The following is an 8837-nucleotide window of genomic DNA, read 5'->3' as shown; positions in this document are numbered from 1 at the left end:
CTCAGAAAAAAAAAAAAAAGAGACAGATGTGGTGGTGGGTGCTTGTAATCCCAGCTACTCAGGAGGCTGAGGTGGGAGAATCACTTGAACCTGGGAGGTGGAGGTTGCAGTGAGCCAAGGTCACGCCACTGTACTCTAGCCTGGATGTCAGAACGAGACTCCATTAAAAAAAAAAAAATTCTCAGGCCAGAGAGTAAATATGTTATGATAAGTTATGATAAGTGCTCTGAAGAGAGCAGCACTGGGACTGGGGTGGGAATGACAGAGCAGGGCCTGCTTCAGGGACGGAGGGCCAGGGAGGGCCCAAGTCACAGCCAGAGTGGCCAAGTCAGGTCCAGAGTTTGTGATTCCCACACCCAGGTTCATTCCACTTTTCCACACCGCCTTCTGTTATCAGTTGTCAAAGAAGGATGGGCGAGTTGGCCCTCAATAAGGCGGAGAGTTGGGCACAGGCCGAGGAGGCCTAGCGTGGGCTGGCAGGCCGTGCCTTGAGGCCTCTGTTCACACAGGCACAAGGTGGCCAGGAAGCCACTTGAGTCAGCCGTCTGCCTCCAGCCTGCTTCCCCGTTTGGGTTCATTTGGTTGCAAGTGACAGAAAGAGCAACTAGGAATGACCTAATTGAAAAAAGGGAATTTCACTCCTGATCCTGAGTCAACGTATAGGGAAACTGACCTACAAAGAAAACAGAAACTACTTAAAGAGGAATTTATTGGGCCTGAAACAAAGAACCCAACCCAAATCTTCCTCTTTCAGGCTTGGCTGGATCCAGGTGTCCAGTGCTGTTAAGTCCCAAGTATGTTGCATTTCACAGCACTGCTCTGTTCTGTGTGTTGGCTTCATTCCCGACCCCACTTAAGACAAGGTGGTGTCGCTGTCGTCCCTGATCCTCACATTGGAACCACATGGAGTGAGTTAGCCAGTTGTAAAGACTGGATGCCTCTTCCTGACCAGTCAGGCCAAAGCACCTGGATGACTCTGGCCCATCACTGAGGCAGGGGGTGGGGAGGCTCTGATTGGCCCAGGTCTAGGATCCCACGATCTAGCCTTGTAGCTCCGGAACTGGAGCCTGATTTGAACTTTGTGGACCAAGGGTGGGGAGAAAAGGATGCCCCAAGATTTTTTTTTTTTTGAGATGGAGTGTTGCTCTGTCGCCCAGGCTGGAGTGCAGTGGCATGATCTTGGCTCAGTTCTCCTGCCTCAGCCTCCCAAGTAACTGAGATTACAGGCACACGTCACCACACCTGGCTAATTTTGGGTTTTTTTTGTTTTTTGTTTTTTGTTTTTGTTTTGTTTTTGTTTTTTGAGATGGAGTCTCGCTCTGTTGCCCAGGCTGGAGTGCAAGTAGCACAGTCTTAGGTCACTGCAAGCTCTGCCTCCCAGGTTCACGCCATTCTCCTGCCTCAGCCTCCCAAGTAGCTAGGACTACAGGCATGTGCCACCACGCCCGGCTAATTTTGTATTTTTGGTAGAGATGGAGTTTCACCGCATTAGCCAGGATGGTCCCGATCTCCTGATCTTGTGACCCACCCGCTTCAGCCTCCCAAAGTGGGGGGATTACAGGTGTGAGCCACCGAGCCCGGCCTAATTTTTGTATTTTTAGTAGAGATGGGGTTTCACCATGTTGGTTAAGCTGATCTCAAACTCTGAATCGCAAGTGATCCACACGCCTTGGCCTCCCAAAGTGCTGGGATTACAGGCGTGAGCCACCAACCCAGCCTCAGATCCCCAAGAAAATTGGGAGCTGTTATAGAAAGGAGGTGAGATAATCCTGGGTGTCCCAAACCTAGCAGAGAACACAAGCCAGCATTTATTGGGCACTTGCTGCATACAGATCTGTTGCAAGGCTCCGTGCATGTTAAACCATCCACTCTGTAGGCAAGTGCTGTAAGCGTCGCCACTTCCCAGATGAAGTCACTGAGAACACAAGAGGTTCAGACCCTTGCCCAATGTCTAGGTAAGTGGTGGAGCCGAGATCCAAACCCGGGCAGGCTAGCTCCAGATCATACCCCTCTTCCTACTCAGCGTGTTTCCTGCTGCATTTTCCCCCAAGTAAGTATCAGGCTATTTTCTTGCCTCTGTCCACTTTGTCAGCTCCGTGAGAATCAAGAGTTTTGTCTGTTCTTTTTTTTTTTTTTTTAACGGATCATGAAATAGCATAAGGCAAGTAGCAGATGCTCAGGTATTTGAGGGTGTGAATTATATGGCCTGTCAAACATCTACCCACTTGACATACAAAACATTTCGGTGCTCAGCTTCCTAAGACTTGAATGTATTGTTTCTAAATTTCCTTTGTGCTCTGACTTTAATCCATGGCCACTCTGTTCACACAGCTTGCCTGTGGTTTGCCATTGTTTCCAGTCCTCTTTTCTGATCATTCTCACATGTAGCTGGAGTCTTTCAACTCCAGCTTTTCCTGTGTTGATTTAGAATATCACTTCCAGGAGGGCAGGGAATTCTCTTTTCACTGCTTTATCCACAGTGCCAAGAACTGTGCCTGGCACACACGAGCCTTCAGGCATTTCTTGTTACATCAATAGTTAGGCAGGTAACTGGGTTCCTAAGCCCTGCATTTTTGGTCTACAGTCTTTATGCCCCTAATTTCCTTTCCAGATCCTGAGCCTTTGTCTTGAAACCTGATCTTTCCGTCCCGCCTCTGAATGACCCTTCTACTGTCCCCTGCCCTGTTCTTGAAAGCCGGCTTGGTTCTCTGCCTCCATTTGGAATTCCAAGAACAGGCAAGGAGAGCCACCAGATGGCCTGGACCTAGGTAGGGGAGACAGGGAGAAGCTGTGGCCCGCAGGTTACAGGAGCTTCTGTGCTTTCTTTGACAGCCCCAAAGAGGAGGAGGCTGGAGAAAGCCTGGGGCCAGGAAGAAGGGGAGACACAGGGGAGTGTACGGTTTAACAGATGTGCGTGTGTCATCCCCTGTCTAGACAGCTTCTGGGTTTGTGAGATTTGGGACCACACTTCCCCACCCCTCCAGGGGCCTCTCTCTGTTTCCTCTGCCTGCTCTTTGCCCAAACTGCTTCTCCTGCCTGAAGCATCCTGTCTTCTACCCTCCTCTTCACGGGCTATCCAAATCCTGTGGATTCTTCAGAACTTTGCTCCTATGAGGCTGCTCAGAGTTTATGCTAAGTACTCCTCCAGGAAGCCCTCCCTGACTGCTCCAGGTCAGCAGTTTCCCCTTTCCTCTTCCTGTTTATGCAACACACTTAACCTCAGTCCCTTGTGTCATTTGTTGCTTTCTAAGTCAGCATAAGTGTCAAAAGAGTAGGCTCTGGGGTCAGAATGTCTGTGTACAAATAGTAATACTGGCTTGCTTGCTTTATCTGTCACTTGGAGGTGGCACATCTAAGTGAACCTCCCAGGGGACAGGGAAGAGTGGATTATTGTTGTAATTGGGCAGGATTCTCCTTTCACTGAACACTGTGCCTCACATATAGCAGGCCTTTCATAAATATTTGTAAAGTAAATGAAGGAAGAAAGAAATGATCAGGCTCTCTGGACCACCTGAGGAGGCCCCCATTTCTGTTGTGGGGCTCTGGCCCCAGCCCATGGGACGTATCTGCGCACCCACAATTTCCTTTCTTCCCACCTCTCGTAAGTGTTTCCCGTCTGACCAATGCCACCTTCTGCCTCTAGCCTGTTCTTCCTCTCCCACCACCTCAGCTACCTAATTATTACCAAACTCTTCTCTCTCCTTCTCTTATTGGATTTGGGGGTGGAGAGAAGATGGGAAGGGAGGACCAAAGGGACAGTATTCAGCACCCATGCTGCATGACACTGGGCAGGTCCTGGAGCTTGTCCGTGCCTTATCTTCCTTGTCTGTAAATGGAGCATCCCAACTCACAAAGTTGTTGTAAGGGTGACATGAGTTCACACACTAAAAGTGCTTAGAATTGTGCAGGGCCTGTCATGTTAGCTATCCTTCATCGTTGTTGTTCTAGGGTGTTTCCTGTGTTGGTCTTATATACAGTAAGAACACCTGTGGCCTCAAAGCACTAATAGGGGTTGTTAGCAGGAGGCGGGAGATCATTCTTTGTTAAGCCGGTAAATATTTTGAATGCCTGCTATGCCCCAAGCACTGTTTTAACTGTTGAGGATATAGATCTGAACACAATGACAAAAACCTGCACCTTCATGGGGCTGATACTCTGCTGGAGGACACCCACAAAGAAATAAAGGAGCTAGTTGTGAGAGGGGATAAGTGCTACTGGGGAGGGCATAGATTTCGGTTTTAACCTGCCAAGGTGAAATTTGAGCAAAGACCTGAAGAGGGGGAAGAAGGGATGATGAAGATAACGTGATGAAGGCTCCAGGCAGAGAAAGCAGCAAGTTCAAGGGCCCTGGGGTGGCGTGTGCTAGCATGTGCAAGGAACAGTACAGAGACCGTGTGACTGGAGCCAGGTGTGCAAGGGAGAGAGGGGAAGGCAAGAAGGTCGGAGAGGTGATGGAGCAGGTTGGGTGGGTTCTTGTAGCCTCTTTGGAGGTTTTTTGGGTTTTACTCTACGTGGGATGGGAGTTCTTGAAGGCTGTTCAGTGGAGGAAGGCAGGCCCTTGCTTTTGTTTTAACAGGCTCAGTCTGGCTGCTTGATGGAAGCGACGAGGTAGAAGCAGGGAAACCAGTTAGGAGGCTGTTGGAATCCAGGCAGGATTCTCCTATCACTGAACACTGTGCCTCATGGGAGGCCCTTTATACATGCTTGTAAAGTGAAAGAAGGAAGAGAGAAATTATCAGGCCCTCTGGACCACCTGGGGAGGCTGCTAGGTCTGTTATCGGGCTCTGGCCCCAGCGCATGGGACATATCTGCACACCCACAGTTTGCTTTATTCCTGCCTCTCGTGGACGTTTCCCGTCTGACCAGTGCCTCCTCCTGCCTCTGGCCCCTTCTTCCTCTCCCACCACCTCAGCTGCTTGATCATTCCCAAACTTCTCTCTCCCCCTCTTGTTGGATTTGGGGATCCTCAGAGGAAAACAGCCTATCTGGGTCTCTAAACCGGTCTGGATGAGGTCCCGGGTGTTTGTTCACTGCTGTGGTGTGTGGCATTGGGAAGGCGGGGGCATCAGTCACTCTGAGACCAGTTTCTTTCTGCAGATCGGCAGAGAAGTTGAGAAGTAAAAATGATGTTTCGAAATGCTCAGGATGTTAGGTGTTTCCAGAGATGTCTCCTGGGCTGGGGAGCCTTTGCCAAGGTCCCGGAGAAGATTCAGGATGGAGAGGAGGAGCCAGAGGGACCTGGAAAGGAGCTGGTGGGAAGGAGAGGTGTTGTCCACGGCAGGGAAGGAGTGGCAGGCGGCTGGTGCTGCATGGGTTCACTGGGTGCTCTCTCGGTTCAGCCACTTTGAATATTTTACCAAGAAGAAGGAAAAAAACAAGGCAGAATCCCTTGTGTCATCTTTAATTGATTTCTTCAGCATCCGGAGAGAGACTGGCACGAGGCCAGGAGAAGTCCGAGCCAGGGGAATTCATCAAAAATCGACCCACTGATGACTTGATCTGATGAAATAATTAGCTCCTGTTATTCTCTGGCTTCTGGTGCCAGAGCTTTGACTTCCATCCAGAGGATAGCGGGTGAGAGCTGCCCAGGAGTGGGGGGTGCTCTGAAACCAACATGGGAGCCAGGAACAAAGTCCAGCTGACTGTGCCTCGGGCTCCATCTTGACCCAGCCCAGGGCTCCCAATGAGAGACAGGCTTATGTTATTCATGGCTGTCTCCAGGCCTTGGCCCTTCCCAGCCCCCCTGTACCCTGGCATCACAGGCCCAGGGCCAAAAAGGCCCTCGGAGGGAACCTGGCCACCTGGCAAATGAGGAGACAGCCTGGAAGACTCTTAGGAACTTGCTCAAAGATCTGCTTCCAGGGGGTCCTGGTTGAGCTGCCCAAATCGGGCCAGACTAGGTTTGAACCCGTGCTCTGCCACTTACATACCCATATGATTGTGGGAAAGTGATTTTAACTCTGTGCCTCTGCTGCTTCATCCATAAAATGGGTGGAATACTGACGGCTGGGTGTGCATATTAATTGGGTTGACACCTGCAAACAGCTCAGAGCAGAGACTGGAGTGTGCTGCAAGCTTTCACAAAGCTTCTACGAGGATTGGTTTCTGGGTTCAGAGAGTTACTATTTGTAGGGTATCCCATCGGAATTCTCCCAATATTAGCACTGCACTTCTGTGTCTCTGAAGGAACGTGAATGTGCACGCTGGCTGGTGCACCCATAGTTTCAAGTGCAAAGCATCCCATAGTGTTTCCCGACGGAGGGACATGGGCCACTGATAATGTGTTAGGCTGTTTTCACGCTGCTGATAAAGACATACCCGAGACTGGGTAATTCATAAAGAAAAAGAGATTTAATGGACTCATAGTTCCACGTGGCTCACAATCATGGTGGAAGGCGAAAGGCACGTCTTACATGATGGCAGACGAGGAGATGAGAATCAAGCGAAAGGGGAAACCCTTTGTAAAACCATCAGGTCTCATGAGACTTATTCACTACCAGGAGAACAGTATGGGGGACACCACCCCCATGATTCAGTGATCTCCCACCAGGTCCCTCCCACAACATGTGGGAATTGCGGGAGCTACAATTCAAGATGAGATTTGGGTGGGGACACAGCCAAACCCTATCGGATAAACAACATAGTTGGAGGATTACTCTGATTTGGGGTGGTTCAGGGACTGATTCAACGGCTAGAGCTTGTCTCCTTTTCAGCTGTCTCAGCCTCCAGTTACCTCCAGCAGAAAGTCTCAGATGGTGCTAATGTGCTTTGACTCCTTTCAACACCTGCTAATCTCACTTTAAAAGAGAGAGTGAGCACGGGGGCACGCGAAGCCTGGGACGCTATTTGAATCAAGTTCCACTGGTTCAGCTTTCTTTGACTTTCATTTGTACAATTAGCTCTACAGGGAAGCGATGTCCACTTTCCATGTATCTTTGGATAGGAAGTTTTCTTTTCCCAAAACATGTGTTTGTATTTTTATTTTGAAATGAGGCCATTTAAAGAAGCACATTAAGCAAATAATCACTGAAGGGCTCTGCAGATTCAGCAGAAATCAGGGCCGTGGTCTTTGAATGGAAAGAGTTGGGAAATCTGAGTTTCGTGATGAGAAGCCCACACTGAACAGTGAGGGAGGGCAGAATTCTCATCCCATCCCTGCCATCTCTCTGGGTGGCCTTAGGACAGTCATGAAGCCTCAGTTTTCTCTGGAGCTAATAATAGTACTTGCAGGAGGGAGCCTTGGTGGAGGTTGAAGGAGATGCCACAGAGTGCCCAAAGCAGGACAACTGCAGTGGTAGGATCAATCTAATAATGGTTTACACTGTGGATTATGTATTCCAGTCAGTACCATGGCCAGGCTCTAGTCCCAGCACACTATATCAACACATTTAATCCTGCACACCCATTTCATAGAGGAGAAAACTGAGGCACAAAGGTTCTAAGTTACTAGCTCAGGGTCTTTCAGCAAGTAACTCCAAAGTCCATGTCCTTAACTCTCACACCACGTGGCACAAAGCAGGTGCCCAGCAAACAGTCGCCGAAGTGGCTCTGGCTGTCATGAGGTGTATGTTTCTGCAGATGAGAGATTGAGAAGGAAGCTGTTGTTCGCCCTCTGGTCCCGTGAAACTCACAGTTCTCATGTCAGACAACTGCACTGAGTGTGTCCCCAGCTCCCCTGAAATTGTGACTCTCTCTCAGAGCCATTGGGAAGGAGGCATTGAGCGGAGCCTGCTCCCTGCTTCCAGGGGAGGTGCTAGAAGGGAGACATGCTGTCCTGGCCAGCCTGACACAGGATACAGGTCCCTGAATGAAGTAAATTAGGATGCGCATCGGGGCAGCTGGGAGAGTTGATTGAAAGCACTATTTTCAGAGGCAGGTGGGCGAAGGAGCAAAGAAATGATGCTGCACCCAGGAACTGGTAGCAAAAGGAGCCCTTACTTTCCCTAGACTTGATGGGGCAAGAGGAGGGAGAGGTGAACTCAGAACTGGGGAGACAGTAGAGCCGGGAGGTGTCCCCAGCAGGAGCTACTGCGTGCGGGAGGGAGAATAAATACACTGACTTCCTACACCTCCCATGCTGCAGCCTCCCAGCCGGAAGCCAGAGAGCAGGGATGTGCCAACCGCACCATTGATAGAGCTCAGCCTCCCAGGGTCCCAAGCAGAGTTGAGGGAGAAATGGAGCAGGAGGGACCCTTGCTGGGATTTTTCAACCATAGCACTGCCCAGAGAACACAGTGGCCAGCTCCTCGTTGGTGTTCATAGAGGGTGGCTGGGGCAAGGCATCGCTGATGGACACCTCTGAGCCATGTAGACCCAAGGTATGGCATGGGCCTGCCAAGTCCAGCGTCCCTCACTCTGCAGAACTCAAAGGACCTTAACGGAACCTCCATTCCTTTATTTACCTAAGTATTTGTTTGTGCCAAGGCCTGGAGACAGCCATGAATAACATAAGCCTGTCTCTGTCCTCAGGGAGCTGACCCCCTAGTGGGGAAGAATTGGACAATGAATAAGAAATTGCAGGCCGTAGTAGTGATTACAAGAGAAATAAAACCGGTTATAAAATGCAGAGTGCCTGGGTTGGGGGCCCCGCTTTAAATGGGGTGGTCAGGGCAGGCCTCTCTGAGGTGATGACGTTTACTCTTTTGACAGAAAGAGCCAGGAGTACAAAGCAGGAGCTTTTGTTGTTGTTGTTGTTGTTGTTGTTTTCGAGACAGAGTCTCACTCCGTCACCCAGGCTGGAGTGCAATGACATGATCTCGGCTCACTGCAACCTCCATCTCCCAGGTTCAAACGATTCTCCTGCCTCAGCCTCCTAAGTAGCTGGGATTACAGGCGTG

General features: G+C 50.1%; 1 protein-coding gene across 9 annotated transcripts in view; it reads left to right on the top strand.

The window, feature by feature from the left end:
• The window catches only part of SULF2 (sulfatase 2), a 130207-nt gene that overhangs the window by 16921 nt on the left and 104449 nt on the right, over window positions 1-8837 (top strand). The window lies entirely within an intron of this gene.

The sequence above is a fragment of the Macaca fascicularis genome, chromosome 10, assembly GCF_037993035.2.
Source record: "Macaca fascicularis isolate 582-1 chromosome 10, T2T-MFA8v1.1".
NCBI classification, from domain to species: domain Eukaryota; kingdom Metazoa; phylum Chordata; class Mammalia; order Primates; family Cercopithecidae; genus Macaca; species Macaca fascicularis.
This window is presented reverse-complemented; position numbering and strand designations above follow the sequence as displayed.